Source organism: Sus scrofa, chromosome 6 (genome assembly GCF_054392235.1).
Source record: "Sus scrofa isolate SSC_HxYL_T2T_F1_AM1 chromosome 6, Sscrofa_HxYL_maternal_Yorkshire_Landrace_v2.0, whole genome shotgun sequence".
NCBI lineage: Eukaryota > Metazoa > Chordata > Mammalia > Artiodactyla > Suidae > Sus > Sus scrofa.
Genome location: NC_139388.1, coordinates 38716096 through 38734852, shown reverse-complemented (window position 1 = coordinate 38734852; position 18757 = coordinate 38716096). Strand labels below are relative to the sequence as shown.

The 18757-nt window shown below is 38.7% G+C and overlaps 1 protein-coding gene across 20 annotated transcripts in view; it reads left to right on the top strand.

The window, feature by feature from the left end:
- The window catches only part of PHKB (phosphorylase kinase regulatory subunit beta), a 199113-nt gene that overhangs the window by 126537 nt on the left and 53819 nt on the right, over positions 1-18757 (top strand). The gene's annotated exons all lie outside the window — the stretch shown is intronic.

Here is an 18757-nt window from a genome sequence, read left to right as displayed (position 1 = left end):
CACAGCATGTGGAGGTTCCTAGGCTAGGGGTCCAGTCAGAGCAGAAACCACTGGTCTATGCCACAGCCACAGCAATGCAGGATCCCAGCCACATCTGCGACCTACACCACAGCTCACGGCAACACCAGATCCTTAACCCACTGAGCAAGGCTAGGGATTGAACTTGTGTCCTCATGGATGCTAGTAGGGTTCATTAACCGCTGAGCCACAATGGGGACTCCTGCCCTTTATTCTTGTAATAAGGTACCAATGCCTGCTTCATTTACATCTACTTTCCTATGTCTGCTTGATTTGAAAAAGATAAATGACACAAAAGTTCATATTATCCAATCAGCTTAAAAATTAATCCCTGAAAACAAGTCTTGTGGGTTTAGATGCTGTGCCATTACTGCTTTCCTATAGTCCTTTGTGTATGCCATGTTACAAGACTGTTGTAATTGTTGGTTTACATGCACGCCTCTCAGCAGGTCCTTCAGAGTAGGGAACATGTCTCACTCTTCTTTATCTTCTATCAGTCTAGTTTGGTATTTGGCAGGCTAGAGGAAGGAAGTGAGAGAAATAGAAAACCACTATTGATTGTGCCTCTGATGTTTATAGGCACTGTAAAAGCTATTTTATATTTATTGTGTTTGATTTTAACACTTTTCTGAAATAAATATTATCCCCATTTTACAGATAGATAATGTGAGATTTAGTAATTTTTCCAAGGTCACACAGTTGTCAGGTGGTAGAATAAAGGTTTTAACTGAAGAAGAAAAGAAGAAATGGACGTCAAACACAGAAGCAGTGAATTTCATAATGGCCTGAAGAAGTTACTAGAGGAGCTAGTTTTCTTCCTGAACAGCCTGGCTCAATATCACGTCACAGAAAAATAGCTTCCCCTGTGCCTTAGGACACTGAGAGGACTGTGGAAATGATTTGAAAAATTAAGTGGAGGAGTTCCCATCGTGGCTCAGTGGAAACAAATCTGACTGGTATTCATGAGGATGTGGGTTCGATCCCGGGCCTTGCTCAGTGGGTTAAGGATCCTGCATTGCCATGAGCTGTGGTGTAAGTCGCAGACGCAGCTCCGATCCCTTGTTGCTGTGGCCCAGGCGTCGGCCAGCGGCTACAGCTCCAATTCAATCCCATAGCCTGGGAACCTCCATATGCTGCAGGTGGGGCCCTAAAAAAAAAGAAACCAAAGAAAAAGATAAATTAAGTGGAAAGATGTTACATCAATACAAAATATGCTGGAAGCCATTATATCTAACATTTATCATGTTAAAAGGGTCTAATTGTTTATTTTCTTCTTCCCTGGTTAGCCCTGGGATAAGACCAAGACCACAAGTCTAACGATTAGTGATTTTATTAGGGATTTCCTTCTTATCCAAAGGAGAACGCTTTTCAGAGGCTCACAAGCTTCTTTATATGAGTATTTACCCCCTTCTTCTTTCACCCTAACTTTTTCCCATTAGGGGTCCATCATTTTCTGTTGCCTAGGTAATTTTGGTGCTGACTACCTGCTATTTATCTGTGAATGAGGCTTATACTGTTCACACTGCAGAACCTCTGCCATGTTAATGTGGGATAGGTCGCTTGAAATCTCTTTGTTTCCAGTCTTTGCTGCTCATTCATATTTGGAAGAACCTGTAAGCAGCTGACCATGTACATACATTTCACTTAGTCATTGCATTACAGTTTTCCACAGGGGATAGGATGACCCTAAAGAGGATATCCTTTTATAGCAACTGGGGGCTTTCTGGAGTCCTATAGCAAATGGACTTTATTTTGTTCTTTATTTTTATCTTACGATGTTTATTTTTTCCATTAGAGTTGATTTACAGTGGACTTTATTTTGAAATGTTAATTGTAATCAACATACAGAAGATTCCTGGTTCAATAGGAAAACAAACTTAATATCTTTTTAAACATTGGCAGGATTCTGTCTGAAACTAACATGTTTAACAGGCAATAGCATAAGACTAGCCAGGAATTGGATTTCTTTTCTTCATTTTTAAAACAATTTGCAAAAAATTGAACTTGTTTCTTGAAATAGATGTTGAATGCCACAGAATTTTTACATAAATAGGCCATTCTAATACCAAAGGAAAAGTCACAGGAAAAAACACTCTGATATGAAAATTATGTTTTAATATTCAAGAATACAAATAGAGATTTCATATAGCAGGACCTTCTGCCTAGCAGAACAGTAAAGAGCACAGCCTCTGGAGGCACTGTATGGGTTTGAATCCGAGCTTAAATAAATTGATTAACCTCTGTGTGCCTTAGTTTCCTAGCATGTAAAATCAGAATAATGCCTCAGAGTTGATGAAGATTTAAATGAGTTAGTACAGGTAAAGGGCTTAGAACAGCTCCTGGCTTACAAGCATCAGGTTCAATGCAGATATGGTAGTTAATTGAGGTGCCCAGCAGTTGATGGAAAGAAAAGTTTACAAGGTCATGTTGCCTTTGCACAGTGGCTCCTGATGGAAATTGATACTATGAGAACAGACTGTTTGGGAAAGCTAGGCAAGGGGCTCAGTTCTTGGCCAGATGGAATAGAGAGGTGTTCAAGGACGGGCAGGACAAAAGAATCTAGCAAGAAGGTAAAGCAATGTCACTGGATCGAAAGTGTGAAGAATCATGACTTTGAGGCAGTGGTTCCGGAAGGCTGGCTACCTAGTTAGCTGGGGGGAACAGCACAGCACTGGCAAAAACTCAGGTGCTAGTGTTTACACCTTGCATGGTTCACCTGCTGTGTAATCTGGGGAAGGTCTCCTAACATTTATGGAGTGTAGTTCTCTAATCTATAAAATGACTTAGCTGGCTTTGATTCGTGAATCTCCTCTTAGCACTTTTGTTGCTGGCTTCCATGATCTAGGTTATTGGTAACCTTTGAGTGATTTTAGTGGATAGTGTGCCCAGAAGCCAGATTGTAGGGAGTTAAAGAGTGATTAAATGGTGGGAGACCATCTGTTCAGGAAGTGAGTTTGCTGCAGTCCAAGACAGGTTATAAGCCTCTCCTAATTTAGTAGATTCGTTATATAGCAGTCCTAGAAAATAGATTTATACCTCCTTCACTTTTTTATATTCTTGTTTCAGTCTGTTCACAGTTTTTAAAGGTTTATTAATCTTAGATGACCTAAGGAAATTTTGCATGAGGCTCGGTTTTATTTGTTCATTCTAATGCTCTGAAATTGTTTAACCAGTTTGAGACATAATTTCTACTTAAAGGATTTTTAAAACTCTACTTCATTAGCTTGGCAAAGACAGTATTTGGGTAAGACCGAAAAGCCAAATTTATCTACAAGCACGGGAATGAATTTGAGTGCTGAACAGAAGTTCTTACGATTATCATAACAAAACAGGATAAAATAGTCAAGGCATCAAAAATGCTTCTGAAAGCCTAGCCTGCCTATGCCACAGCTATATAGAGATTCTCTTCAGAATTCTGTCTGCAGTCTTCAAGGGAAATGAAAGTCTCCTATCAACTAGTATTTATATGCGAGCCAGAGAAAATTAAATGCCAGAAGTGAGAAAAGTTAAATTTGAAGCAAAGAAAAAAAGAAAAAAAAGAGCTTAAACCAATATAATAACATCATTCTAATTAACCCGCTGAACTTGTTTAAGGTAAAAGTTCTAATAAGGGGCATGATATATAATGAAATATTTCATTTACAAGATGAAGACTTCTAAATTGTCATGGCTGATATGTAAGATAAAAAATAAATCCAAGCAAGAAAACAAGGTTTATTGTCCAGAGTAAAGATGTGCAAGGAATACTAGGAGCTAGTATTGTTTTAATGAATCTACTACAGATCTGAATGTGTGCCCCTGTTCTGGCTAAACCCACTGTACCCACTTATACTCCTGGCATTTTACTCTGAGAAAGGAATCCTGTTTATTCATAAATGTAAATAATTTATGAATTTACCTGAGACTTCCCTACTTCCTTTTTCCCCCCCTTATTTTGAATCTACCAACAGTTTTTAAAAGTCTGTTGATCTTTGAAGAAAATCCCATCCTTGGTTTTTCTTCTAACCCCCTCTTATGTAAGGATGCATCTTACAAGGAGCTGCCAACCAGAGAACTGGGGCTTTGGGAGCCCTCCTCCCCAAGGAGTGGTTTTTTCTCATGAGGTCCTTAGAGCATTCAGGTATTTTTGCCATTGTACTGAATATAATATAAGTATTTTTGGTTAGTTACTTGAGGCAGTTATTTTACATTCACAGCATCATCATCATCATAGAGCAGATCATGTGTGTTGAAGCACCCTTGAGATAATTCACTTTCACATTTATCATTTTCAGTGACACTCAAGCTTTGAATCTGAGAAATAGACTAGCACATTTAAGGTGCCAATTAAAATGGATTGATCTACTTTGACAGTCAGTCTTTGGAGAAAAGGCTAATATGAAAAGAGTGCTTTTTAGTCACAAGAGCTTTTTTTCCGGGCTGCAAAAGTCCTAAATTTAGGATGAAAGTCAGTACTTATTTACCAAATCATGTACATATTTATATAGATCTGAGCTAAAAACGTATACACTGTTGGTCTCTCATTTTTCAAATTAATGAAGAAAAGGGGCTTTCGTACTTTGTTTTCTAAAAATATAGGTGCATAAAATTTTGCACGAATTATTTTCCTGAAAATTAAAGAATACTACATAAATATGTAATAAATTTTTGTTTGTAAGAGGGTGGTATAGTATAGTGGCTTTGCATCACGCAGGCCTAGCTATAAAACCAGTTTCTCCTACTTATTAACTTTGTGACCTTGGACAATTTAATTCATCTCTTGAAGCCTCACTCTCTTCATCTATTAAATAGGGATAATACTTCCTAACTCATGGTGGTCATATGTAATTAAATGGTAATAGTGTATGTAAACCTCTTAGCAAAATATCTGACACATTATAAGACCTAAATAAATATTACTGCTGTGTTTATTTTATCTCTTATAACTTATTTATAAATAATATTACTTTGTCGCTAATGAGGATGAGAAAAATCCTCATTAATGACAATGGAGAGAAACATATTTTCAACATTTTGGCTATTACTATGCATAGGCTTTCTTATTATGTTATCATAGCCTTATTGGATATTCAGTTTTGCTTTCACTAACACTTGTTTATACTGCCATAGTTATTTTTCATGTTATTTCTGTAAAGTATTTTAAATGTCTATGTAATGTTTTTTCTTTTGGCTATTTCAAGTTTACTGTACTGTATACCCTTTAGTAATTTCTATTCTAGAAGTTTAACCTAATAAGAGCCAACTAGGATTTAATGTTTACTGCAACATTGCAGTATTTTTCAGATTGTTGATGTGGCTCAGTTGCTTTTCATTAAAAAGTCTCTACGTACTCAATGCTTTTCTTTTCCTAAATGAAATATTTTGTATCTTCATAGTATTCAATAGCTAATGAAAATAAAGCAAGAGATTATAAGGAAAATAATTTAAGTTCACACTTACATAAAAAGCATAAAAATGCAAACCACTTTCTAGAAGCTTTCTTTCCCTAAGACACACTTGATCCAAATATATTGTTATAAGCCTTAGGCTAGATTTGGGAATATTTTATTCTTTTAATCAAATGTATCTACATAAGCTGTAAAGCTCTGTAAGAGAGAGGAGTTGATTCCTTCTTGTTTCACTGATAAAGGTCAAAATCACTTGCCACATAATTATTTTTATTGTCTATACCTCACATACATGGTAGAATATAAAAAGTATATCAATGGAGTTGCCCTGGTGATTCAGTGGGTTAAGAATCCAACTAGTATCCATGAGGATGCCGGTTCAATCGCTGGCCTCACTCACTGGGTTAAGGACCCAGCGTTGCTGCAGGCTGAGGCGTAGGTCACGGGTGCAGCTCAGATCCCACATTGCTGTGGCTGTGGCATACGCAAGCACCTGCAGCCCCAATTCAACCCCTAGCCTGGGAACTTCCGTATGCCACAGGTGCAACCCTAAAAAAAGAAAGAAAAAGGGTATTGAGAGAATATTAAGGTTATCAAAAGCATCTTGCTCATTTTATAGAGCAGTAAACTCAGATTCAAAGAGAAGTGATATGTACAAGGTCACACAAGTACATGGCCAAGACTGGAACCCACCCTGAAGTGTGGATTGGTGAGCCATATATACCATGGTGAAAATGCACTTTTGACACATGGTGTTAAAGAAAGAAAAAACTATTCAGTAACACATTAAAAATGATAAGGCAAGAGTTCCCATTGTGGCTCAGTGGTAATGAACCTGACTAGTATCCAAGAGGATGTGGGTTTGGTCCCTGGCCTCGCTTGGTGGGTTAAGAATCTGACCTTCCATGAGCTGTGGTGTAGGTCATAGATGTGGCTTGGATCCCATGTTTCTATGACTGTGGTGTAGGCCAGCAGCTACAGCTTTTATTTGACCCCTAGCCTGGGAAGTTCCATATGCCGCAGGTGTAGCCCTAAAAAGCAGAAAGAAAAAGAAAGAAAGAAAGAAAGAAAGAAAGAAAGAAAGAAAGAAAGGAGGAAAGAAAAGAATATAATGCATATGAAATGTATCTTTAGAAAATCACTTTCAGAAGCTTAGGAGAAGCTCATATGCGTATAATGCATATAATCTTCAAATAATTTCATAAGTAATTTTCATAATTTTTATGAATTTTCATGATAAAACCTTCATATTTTATTGTTCTCCTTAATTATTTTTACTAGCATCTTGTTATTTCCCCCAGTCTTACTTGAAACATCTTCTGTTGTGGGGAGCCTGTGGTTTGGAGAGCCAGATGGTTTAGTGAGATGAAAGAGACACTATGGCATCATCAGATAACTGAACACTGATATGACCCTTCTAATCATATTAATCAGGAACTGAAGAAACTAATAAGGTTAGCCCAAGAACATGAGTTAAATGAAGAATAAGTAATCCTATGTAGTTGAGCACGAGCCCTTCTTTGCCCTGGGTTAGAATTGTTAAAAATGGGAGAGAGAGTTTTAAGTTCTCAAAGGGGTCTGTAAAAATAAAGATTAAAACTAGGCTGATGTAGGTAGGGGATTAAGAGGTGCAAACAACTATGTATAAAATAAATAATCTACAAATATATATTTTACGACATAGGGAATATATCAAATACTTTATAACTTTGCAGCATAATCTATTAAGAATTTGAATCACTGTGTTATACACCTGAAATTAATATTATAAATCAGCTATACTTCAGTAAGAAAAAGCTAGACTGATGAATTCTAGTATGTGCTGAGACGCCTCTAATAATAAATGGGTCTTTTCTTTTGAATCTCAGACAGTGATGAAAAAACCCTTATTCCCAGGTATTGACCAACTTTTTAACCTCCAGCCTTATGCTGTTCTGTTTTGATAGCCGTTCTTTCTTCTTTATGTCAACCTCTTTCTTCTTACTTCTTCTCCTGAATCTATAGAAATATTTAACTGTCCCTGACCTAAAAAAAAAAAAAAAAAAAAAAAAATTCTGGAGCAGGTGAAGGATCCAGCATTGTCTGTGTGGTGGCTGGGCTTGCAGGTTTGATCCTCAGCCTGGTGCAGTGGGTTAAGGATCTGGCGTTGCCGCAGCTGTGGTGAAAGTCACAGCTGCAACTCACATGAGATCCCTGGCCCAGGAGCTTTCATTTGCTGCAAGTGCAGAAAAAAAAAAAAATTTTTTTTTCAACTGTGCCCCTCTGTCACATTTCCTTCTTCCTTTCCCTTTCAAACATCTTAGAAAAATACTTGCCCCATCTCCATTTCTTCAACTCCCAGTCCCTCCTTACTGTACACAGTCTGTTGATACCACCACTCTACCAAAAACACATGCCAAAGGTTACCAGTGACCTCCGAACAGATATATCCATGGATCTCTTTTTAGATTTTAGACTCTTTGTCCTCAGAGATACTCAACACCATTAAAAACTCCTTCCTCCTTTAAGTTCTGTAAATGCATACAAGTAATCTTTTATTCCTCTGTACCTATGTCACTCCTTCTCCCCTTCCCAATCCAGTCCTGTCAATTCTGTTTCCTAAGTATTCCTGAAATCGTTTCATTTGCTCCTTCTTCATTCCAACCACTATCATCTCTCAACTGCAGCTGATCTCCTTGGGTCCACTCTGCCTTCTGCAAACCTTGTCCATAAGATAAGTTAATATATATAAAATGCTTGGGTAGGGAGTTCCCATTGTGCCTCAGTGGTAATGAACACGACTAGTATCCATGAGGATGCGGGTTTGATCCCTGGCCTCACTCAGAGGGTTAAGTACCCGGCATTGCCATGAGCTGTGGTGTAAGATTCAGCTCGGATCCTGCGTTGCTATAGCTGTGGTGTAGGCCAGCAGCTGCAACTCCAATTCAGCCCCTAGCCTGGGAACTTACATATGCTGCACTTGCAGCCCTAAAACGAAATAGAAAAAAAAAAAAAAAAAAAAGCTTAGGCAGAACCTGGCTTATAGTAAGTACTATATATGTATTTATCCCTGTTGTTTTAAAAATGTAAGTTACCTTGAGTCTTTTCCTTGTTCGAAACCCTTTGAGTAGCTTTTTCATTCCACCTAGATGAAAGTCGAATGCCTGTTGCTTTAGAAGGCCCTACTGGGCCTTAACTCCACCCTCATCTCTTATTCTTTTGCTTCCTTATTATGCTTCAGATCTCCTCTAAGTTCTTTAAACACTTTTAAGTCTTTTCTTCTCAGGGCCTTTGCTATTCCTTCCACCTAAGTGTTTGCCTCCAGATCTTACTCCTTTTCGATACTGGATTTAGCCTCAGATTTAATGATACCCTATATGAGTATTATTTTCTGACCATCAATCTAAAGTAGCCATATCTCTCATTTCTATATTATATCACCCTTTACATTTATTCTGGTATTTATCACTTTTAAATTATTTATATATTTTGTTTACTTATTTTTAATCATATTTCCTCCCACTGAAATATAAATCTCATGAGAGAAAGCCTTTGTCTTATCTGACACATAACAGATGATAAATATTTACTTATCATTAATGACAAATTCATTAATTCATTAATGGCAAATTTTTATTCTTACATCTCAAATACCTTTTTCTCAAAGTCCTCCTCAGTTCTCTAAGACTAAATTAAATGCTCCCTTCCTTGCCCTCAAAGTACCTGTTAATAGCATTGTCTTTACTGTCCTGCTGAATTCCATACATAGTTTGTCTTTGTTGTACGGGGAGTTCCTGGAGAATAGGAATAAGGTTTCAGCTATCTTTCTGCCATCCCTGGTGCCTACCACAATGTCTGGATGAATGAACAGGTGAACAAACCCTCTAAGGCAGGAGCCCTTCTTGTACACAGATCTGCGGAATTGTGATGTCATTGATAAGGAAGGCATTTAGGTTTACTGTGTAAGAGCGTTGGTAACTGTGTGTCCTTCGCAGTCAGGTCCCTGGTAAGAATCCACATGAGAAACAATGTAGCCTCAGCCAGTGACAATGGCTCTATATAGTTAAAAGCTCATTGGATTCTAGAGCTTGCTGGGTTCCTCTGTCGCTGTTGGGTCTGTAACCCAATGGCTGTAAATCTTACCGCAGGTTTTCCCTTGCACTATTTAATTTGCCCAGTCTTTTTGTTCTTTGGAAGAGCCTCTAACACTGAAAAGGAAGTAGCACAGGCAGGTTTTGATACTTTTCCCCCTTCAGAACCTTTCTTCTTCGGTGCCTTTGACATTGTAGTACTGTACGTGTGGCCTCCCCCTTCATTTCCACTCACAAGTGGAATCATGCACTTGGCAGTTCTCTTCTGTACTGTACAGCTGGTGAGATGAGGCAGTCTGACTTGGTAGAGAAAACTCTAGACCAAGTTAGTCCAGAGACCTGGATTCTGTTTCTGGGTCTGCCACAGACTTGCTGCAGGAGCTGGCCCATTTCCCCTGCCTGGACCTCAGTCTCCTCATCTATCAAGTGGGATACTGATTTTTGTCAAGGAAGCCCATTTTTGAGACAAAATCTTAGGTAGAATTTCAGCATAAAAAAAGTTCAAAGTTGTGCTGAAGTGGCTGAAGTGGATTCCTGGCACCCAGTCCCTCTTATGGACTCCCTCATGCCTTTTTCACTGCCCACTCCCAGATGATAAAAATGGCTCCATCCACCTCTGGCGTTTCAACTCAGACACACGGAGAACTGATCTAGTCAGTACAGGCATCCAAAGGAGAAAAAACAAAAACAAGTTAGCTTGCTGTAACTTGCCCCATGAGTGATGACCCAGTACCTGAGGTCCTTCGAAATGACACAGAAACCCTGAGAGGGAAATGGCCAGATTTTTAGAACCTGTACTCCCCCACTGCTTCTGCCTCGACCTTCTGTATCTCCCTCATTTTCTGGATCTTTCCCAATGGTGACCATTCTCTTGTGTTTCCCTAAGTTTCTCATCATTTGTTCTTCCTGTTGGTTATGAGTAAATCTGCGTAAACACGATGAGTCAGAGTTCCTCCACCTGAGCCCACTTAGTCATTTTAGCATTTTAGCTTCCAGGAAATAGACAAAAAGTACAGAAACATACAGTCGTAGCAAGGGCTTAGGAGTAAAAAGTTTCACAAAGCAATTTGTTGCGACAAAGTGATGATCAGTATTCTCTTTCAAGATAATTACAGGCCGTTGCAAAGACTGCTCTCAACAAAACTTTGCTCTTCTTATTCAGGCATTTGAAACTATGTCTGAGGTCTGGGAATACTTTTTTAAAATTCATTTGTTTTCCTCTAAGTAGAAAGCTTGTATAATCACTAATGCAGTGTATAAATACAGGCATCCTAAAAGGCCATTTTCTCCCTGCCAGCCCTACCCTGAAGCCAAGTTTGGCTTTTTACACCATGCTTCTTGTGGTTATTTGTCAGCTATTTCGACTCACCTTTCCTGTGATTCCCTATTAATTTTCTCCATGGTGCTGCTCTGGCTTGGTTGGCAATGTCAGAACAAGATGCCAGTGTGTTCCAGTCGGGATGTGCCTGTGTTCAAATTGCCGTAGCCTGTTACTTGGCGTCTGATGAAAAATACTGTGGGTATGGTGTCTCCAGTTGGAATTGAGATGTATAAAGCATCTGCCTGGTTTCTTCAGCTAATGAGGTTTTGCTGAAAAATGAGTGTAATGAAAAAACGCTGGATGTTGGCAGGACCTACTGATGAAGGCTAATGAGCATAAATGAGTTTCTGTAAGGCCCCAGAAGCAGAAGCAGAGAATGTTTCAAATGCACTGCCCTTGAGGCTGGACCAGCCTTGAATGGGGTGTGACCCATTTATTTGTTGGCTGCTTTTTTTTCTTTCCTTCTCTCTCTCCCTCCTTTCAGTAAAAGACCTATTCAAGCCAGCCACAGTATATTATTGTGTAGATTATGAATATAGCATAGGACAATATTAAAAAGAAAGCTATTTAGACCAGGGCTTAATATAATGTTACAAAAAAATAAGAATTATGAGTTTTATATACTGTATGTGTTGTTTAATAGAAGAGGTAATTCTAATTTAATTGCCAAGTATTTGAAATTATATTCCATCGAAAAGCAGATAAGAAAATAGATGTTTTGTAGACCACACTGGGACTTGCGTTTTCTTCAGACCTGAGGTCAAGTGGATGGAGAATCGTCTGCTGATCGAACACAAAGGCTTTTTCTCACCACTCTGCTCCCTGTGATTGTAACACATTCCTACATTCAGTTAATTGTATGTGTCTGACTGGGACATAGAGTGCCCACATATTTGGTCAAACATTATGCCGGATGAGGGTTAAGATGTTTTGGGGTGAGGTTAACATTTAGATTGGTAGACAGAGCAGGTCAGATTGCGCCCCCTAGGGACGGGTGGGCCTCATCCCTAAAAGCCTGAATAGAACCAAGAGGCTGACGCTTCCCCAAGTAAGACAGGCTTCTCGCTGCCTAAAGGCTTTCAAACTGGGATATTGGCTTTTTTCCTGCCTCTGGACTAAAACTTGGTGGTGAGCCTTCTGGCCTTCGGAGTGGAACCTACACCATCAGCCCTCCTGGGTCTTCAGCTTGCCGACTCTCCCTGTAGACCGTGGGACTTGCCAGACTCCATGACTGCCTGAGTTAGTTCTTTATAGTAAATCTCTTCTCTTTATACATTCACACGCATGCACGCACGCACCCTGTTGGCTGTACGAACCACAGCAGCAAGCAGCACAGTCGGTGAAATACATTCCATGGCATTCACCATATTGGCTTAGACATGTCTGCAGGCAGGTTTAAGCTCTACCACTGACTTACATGTGTGCACCTTTGACATTGTTTTACCTCTCTTCACCTCAGTTTCCCGAACTTTAAAAATGGGATTTTCTGTGCTAGTACATGTGGCAGGCTCTCGAGATATATTCATCCCTTGGCATTCTAAACTGGAATACAAAACAAATATAATCAATAAAATAATAATATAAATCTTATTAATAGGCTATCACATTATAGGTTATAAACGGACAGCCTCTATCCCTCTTTGCGTGCCATTCTCCGAGAAGAGAGTCACAGTCTTCCCACTGCCCCCTCCTGAAATCCAGTCCTACCGATCTTTTCTGAGAGCAGTCTCTTCTAGTGCCCCCACGTAAATCCCAGGTAGTAATTCTTCTGAATGATTTAGGGTGAGTGTTTGTTCTGCTGTGAAAAGCAAAATTAAAACCTGATGTTTAATGGTTCCACTATGTAACTATAACCAGGTCTAGAGATTTCAGTGTGAAGGATTGACTAGGCTTAATGATGAGAGATGTGAAAAGATGATATTCTTAACTATGGTACATCTACAAAATAAGAGTATACTAAACAATTGTAACAAAAATGAAGGCATCTTCTGTGTACTAATATATGAAAAGAACACCATGATGTATATATAATTAAGTGGAAAAAAGTGCTGATAGTATACTACCTTTCGTCTGAAATGTGAGAAAGTAAGAGAGTAGATTCTTACTTGCTTTTATAGGCAAAGGGATATCTGGAAAGAGGCATAATAAGCAATCACAGCCGCCACCAGGTGGGTAGACAGTAGGATAGATGCCTGGGCCACAGGTGGGAGAGATGCTTCACTGAAAACTTTTTCATAATTCAAAAATTTTTGAAGCACATGAATTAACTATCTAGTAACATGAAATTTAAAAAAGAACAAGGGGAAGGAAAAAACCATTAGGGTACATTCGCATTTAAGTTTCTCTGTATGTCCTTTGAAAGTTGTAGTATACTGTTTTATTTATAGCTCCCAGATGGAAACCTCCTAGCCTTGTTACTTCGACCTGATTTGGGTAATTTGAAAACTAGAATCTAGACAGATGTACATGCAGTGTTTTAATTACCATAGTTTTAAATTTTGAGCAAGATGAGTTGCAATATTAATACAGATAGTACCCAGCTTATGGGAAAGTTGTGATACAAAAGTTTCTTTTCCTGTACACTTAGAAATGATGAAGATGGTAAATTTTGTGTTACGTGTTTTTTGTTTTTTTTAAAATCTAAATAGAAAACATTGAAAAACCAAATATGGCATTATTCATTTATAGAAATCAAAGTTTTAAATCAGAATATTTTCAGCCACAGGTTGTTGGTCCTGAATCACATAATTAAAATGACTTGTACATTCTTAAATAGCTAATAAAAATAAGTGTACATTTAGTTATGATTCTTTCCCTTTGTTAAAAATATCCTGGGAGTTCCCATTGTGGCACAGTGGAAATGAATCTGACTGGTATCCATGAGGATGTGGGTTCAATCCCTGGCCTTGCTCAGTGGGTTAAGGATCCAGCATTGCTGTGAGCTGTGGTGTAGGTTGCAGACGCAGGTGGGATCCTCCGTTGCCGTGGCTGTGGCGTAGTCTGGCAGCTACAGCTCCAATTTGACTCCTATCCTGGGAATCTCCATATGCCGCAGGTGCGGCCCTAAAAAAAAAGGCAAAAAAAAAAGATAAGAAATAGTAGTATTGGGAAGGCTGGGCAGTATCATGTAGATCAATGAACTTGAAACACTCCCTCACACCATATACAAAAAATAAATCTAAAATGTTTTAAAGACCTAAATATAAAACATGACACTTGAGTTCCCATTGTGACTCAGTGGGTTAAGAACCCAACTCGTATCCATGAGGATATGGGTTCCACCCCTGACCTTGCCCAGTGGGTTAAGGATCTGGTTTTGCCACGAGCTGCAGCATAGGTTGCAGACACCACCCAGATCTGGTACTGCTATGGCTGTGGTGCAGCCTGCAGCTGCAGCTCCAGTTTGACCCCCAGCCTGGGAACTTACATATATGCCTCAGGTGCAACCCTAAAAAGAAAAAAGAAAGGAAGAAAAAGAAAACATGACACCATACAACTCTTGGAGGAAGAGAACATAGGCAAAACATTTTCTCAATAAATTGTAGCAGTGTTTCCTTACATAAGTATCCTAAGGCAAAAGAAACAAAAGCAAAAGTAAACAAATGGGACCTAATCAAACCTAAAAGCTTTTGCATAGCAAAGGAAACCATTAATAAAACAAAAAGACAACCTGTAGACTGGGAGAAAATATTTGCAAACAATGCATGACAAGGGGTTAATTTCCAAAATATACAAAAAGCTCATAAATTGAATATAAAAACAAAAACAAAACCCACAATCAAAAATAATGGGCAGAAGACCTGAACAGACATTTCCTCAGAGAAGATACGCATATGGCCAACAGGCACATGAAAAGATGCTCAACGTTACTACTTATTAGAGAACCGCACATCAAAATCATCAGTGTAGTATCACCTCATACCTGCCAGAATGTCTGTCATCAAAGTCTACAAATAATAAATGCTGGACCAGGTGTGGAGGAAAGGGAACCCTCTTACACTGTTGGTGTTGCAGCCACTATGGAAAACAGTATGGAGTTTCCTTTAAAAAACTAAAAATTGACTTATCATATGATCCAGCAATCCCACTCCTAGGCATATATCCAGAAAAGATTAAAACTCTAATTTGAAAACATACATGCACCCCAGTGTTCATAGCATTACTATTTACAATAGGCAAGACATGGAAGCAACCTAAGTGTCCATCAACAGATGAATGGTAAAGATGTGGTATATGTACAATAGAATATTACTTGGGCAAGGAAATATTGCCATTTGCAGCAACATGGATGGATCTGGAGAAAATCATACAAAATGAAGTAAACCATGCAGAGGAAGATAAATATTATATATCACTCATAAACAATAATGCAAATGAATCTATATACAAAACAGAAATAGACTCACAGACACAGAAAACAAACTTGGATCTCGTTTGGTGGGTCTTTCACGTCTAAAACTTGCCCTCTTTCCACTCTCTGAGAGGCGGAAGACGTGAGTGATTGTGAGCACAGACTCTGCAGTCAGACTGCCTAGATCTGTATTATAGTTTTGTGACCTCGGCTAAGCTACTTAAACTTTCTGTACCTCATGTTTGTTTCCTGTAAAATGGGGATAAATGGTTTGTTAAAGTACTTAGAACAGTGCCCCTTTGCTATAGAAATGAGAAAAGAAGATTCTTTTATTTTGTTTTGTTTTTTAGGCACGTCTGCAACATGTGGAAGTTCCCAGGCCAGGGATCTCACTGTCACCACCACAGCTACCCAAGCCACAAGCAGTAACAACACCGAATCCTTAACCCCCTGAGCCATCAGGGAACCTCAACTCAAGGTATTTTATGAAGGAAGGATTAACAGGATTTGGTAACAAATTGGATATGGAGGGTAAAAAAGAGGAGTTAAAGATGGTTCTGAGTCGAGTGAGCCTGTTTGGAGTGGAGGTAGGGTTGATAAGGAGTTGAGTTTTAGAATTATTAACTTTGAAACTAGCTAAAATAAAATGTCCAAACACAGTTTAAAATATGGGAACTAGGAGTTCCCGTCGTGGCGCAGTGGTTAACGAATCCGACTAGGAACCATGAGGTTGCGGGTTCGGTCCCTGCCCTTGCTCAGTGGGTTAATGATCCGGCGTTGCCGTGAGCTGTGGTGTAGGTTGCAGACGCGGCTCGGATCCCGAGTTGCTGTGGCTCTGGCGTAGGCTGGTGGCTACAGCTCCAATTCGACCCCTAGCCTGGGAACCTCCATATGCCGCGGGAGCGGCCCAAGAAATAGCAACAACAACAAAAAGACAAAAAAAATAAAATAAAATAAATTAAAATAAAAAAATAAAATATGGGAACTAGAACGCAAGAGAAAGTTCAAGTCTAAAAATAAAAATACAGAATTACCTGCTTATTTTTATTATTTTCAGAATTAAAGCATTGTTCATTTACAATGCTATGCCGACCTCTGCTATACAGCAAAGTGACCCTGTCATACATGCATACATTGCCTTTCTTATACCATCTTCCATCTGCTTATTCGAAGTGGTAATGAATGCTACCGGAGTGGGTTTGGTGAGAGAGAAAGAGAAAGAAATGGGTTGGATACAAGAACAAGGATTTAAAGAGTGAGGCCTTCCATCTCAAAGGCAGTGGCAGAGTACATAGTTAACAGAGGCAAGGAAGGTCGGGAAATAGTGATAGTCTGAGAATAAAAAGAGAGATAATGTTTGGAATTATTCCGAGAACGAGTCATAAAAATAGTGTAGTGGGTGGTCCTAGTTTCTTAGGATAGTGGAAGCCAGTGGGGTCTAAGGCAGTATAGACGTTACAGCAAATCTCAGTAAGGAAGAGAAGAGCAGCAGCCCTAGGATAGGTGTGAGAGTTTCAAAGACAACTGCAGCAAGTATTAGTGCCCTTTATTGTATGTTTCCAATGCTGTGCTTAGCACTTTGTTCTCTCCCTAAATCCTCAGGATTCTCTGAAATATTGCACACCTCCTAAACGCTATTAAAATAAACATTCCTGGAATACATGATGACACATCCATATAATGTAATGTACTGGAGCCATTCTTTTAGATGAGGTAGATCTATACTGGCAAAGATATCAGTGAAATACTTTTACACAATAATAAACACATTTGAATACTTACCTGTTGTCTGTCTGTCCCAGTAGATTCTAAACTCCTCAAGGATGGATATTGGGTTGTATTCATCTTGTACCATCAGGGCCTAGCATGGAGGCTTGTATGTTAGTATGTCTTAACTATTGGTCAGATGAATGGGTGCATAAATGCTTATAAAATGGAGAGTGCTAGTACCACACTGGGCTTGAGTGTGTGTGTGTGTGTGTGTGTGTGTGTGTGCGCGCGCGCGCGTGCATGCGCGTGTGCACTTTGTGAACCTAAAAGCAGAAAATGTTACAGTATTAGTAAGAAAAATTCCATTCAGAAAAAGAAGGTATGAATTACTGTTAGGAAGTTTTCAGAGAGACTTCATTGGCTTGGACAACAATTTTGGTGGTTTGAAGAAAATTATGAAAATAGGGAGAAGATAGTTCCAACTTTATTAGTGAAAGAAAGAGAACTGTTGGGGTGGGACTGACCATGCTGAGTTCTTTCTATGGGTGGAAATGGGGTGAAAGGTCCCACTTGGCTGGGGTTAAAGGCCTACGTTCATTATGGTAGATGGCTTGTGAATTGGAACTTTCTGAAATGCTGAGTTTTCACAATGAAGGAACTCTTTGACCATCTGCTAGTCCCCTAAGCAGATGCTCACTATTATTCAACATGTGTAGTGGGCATTTTAGATCTGAGTGCTCTGCCCTACAAATGGAAATAACATTGGCCTAAAAAGGCCTGAGATTCCAAAAGAAGATACCCATTTGCCACTTAGGATCTGTAAGCCGCCTTGTTAATTGTTATTGGAATAACATCTACATTCTAAATTGTGTATTCCCTTGCCTTTTATTTAAGAAGTCTAATTGTCCTGAAGATTATAGGTAATGGCCCACTCTAAGGTTATTCCTCCTTGTGATGAATAGATTGCATCCAAGAAAAATAATGCTTAAAGTTTGCATTGGTTAGAAATTTCGACGAGACTCCGAATAATTACTCTTTCTCATCCTTTTGAGTAACATCAGCTTTTAAAGTCTTTATCAAATAAAAATAGAATTTATAGCACATTTAATGTGTATTTATTTTTGTGGGGTTGTCACAGCATATTTTCTCTTACGTATTCATTTAAATCACAGAGAAGACTGCCTGAAATGGCATTTTCACGATGATCCTGGGAACCGTCCTTTGACTATATGTTATTTACTGCTGATATAGGTATTCTGGTGTTTCTTGCCTTCCATCATACATAAATCCTAGTGGCAGGTTGAATACCATAGAGAAGAACTGACTGCTGGTAAATCAAATGTTTTACAGCATATTATCGGGAATGTTGGATTCATTACTATAAAGAAATTTTATTTGATCAGTATTTTCAGGGCTTCCTAATACTGTAATTTATTGGTGCTTCTTACTGTTTTCTGTTCATTATATACAAGCTCAAAATTGGGTTCATTGTAACAATGCATAATATATGCTATAGTGAGTCTTTTCCATGCAAAAAAAGAGTAGCAAATATCCAACACTATGTTTGATTAGAACTATTAAACCCAACAGCTTGTATTTAATGAACATGGTGTTAATTATATCGTCAACTGGGTAGTTCATTCTCTACCATAGAAGCTATATATTAAGATAAAGCTATTTTGATGTATAGGGTGCCAGAGGAAAATTAGCTAACAAGAAAGGGAATAGCTTTGTGTGGTAAGGATATCAGAATCATTTTAACTCAAAATCATTTTTTTAGAGAATACATACAGTGGATTTTTATTTTTAGTTCCTGCTCTTCCCTTCATAATTAAATGATGGAAAATGACTCTCGGTCCTTAAACTACTCTTATGCATCATTCAAAATAGCCCTGACAGG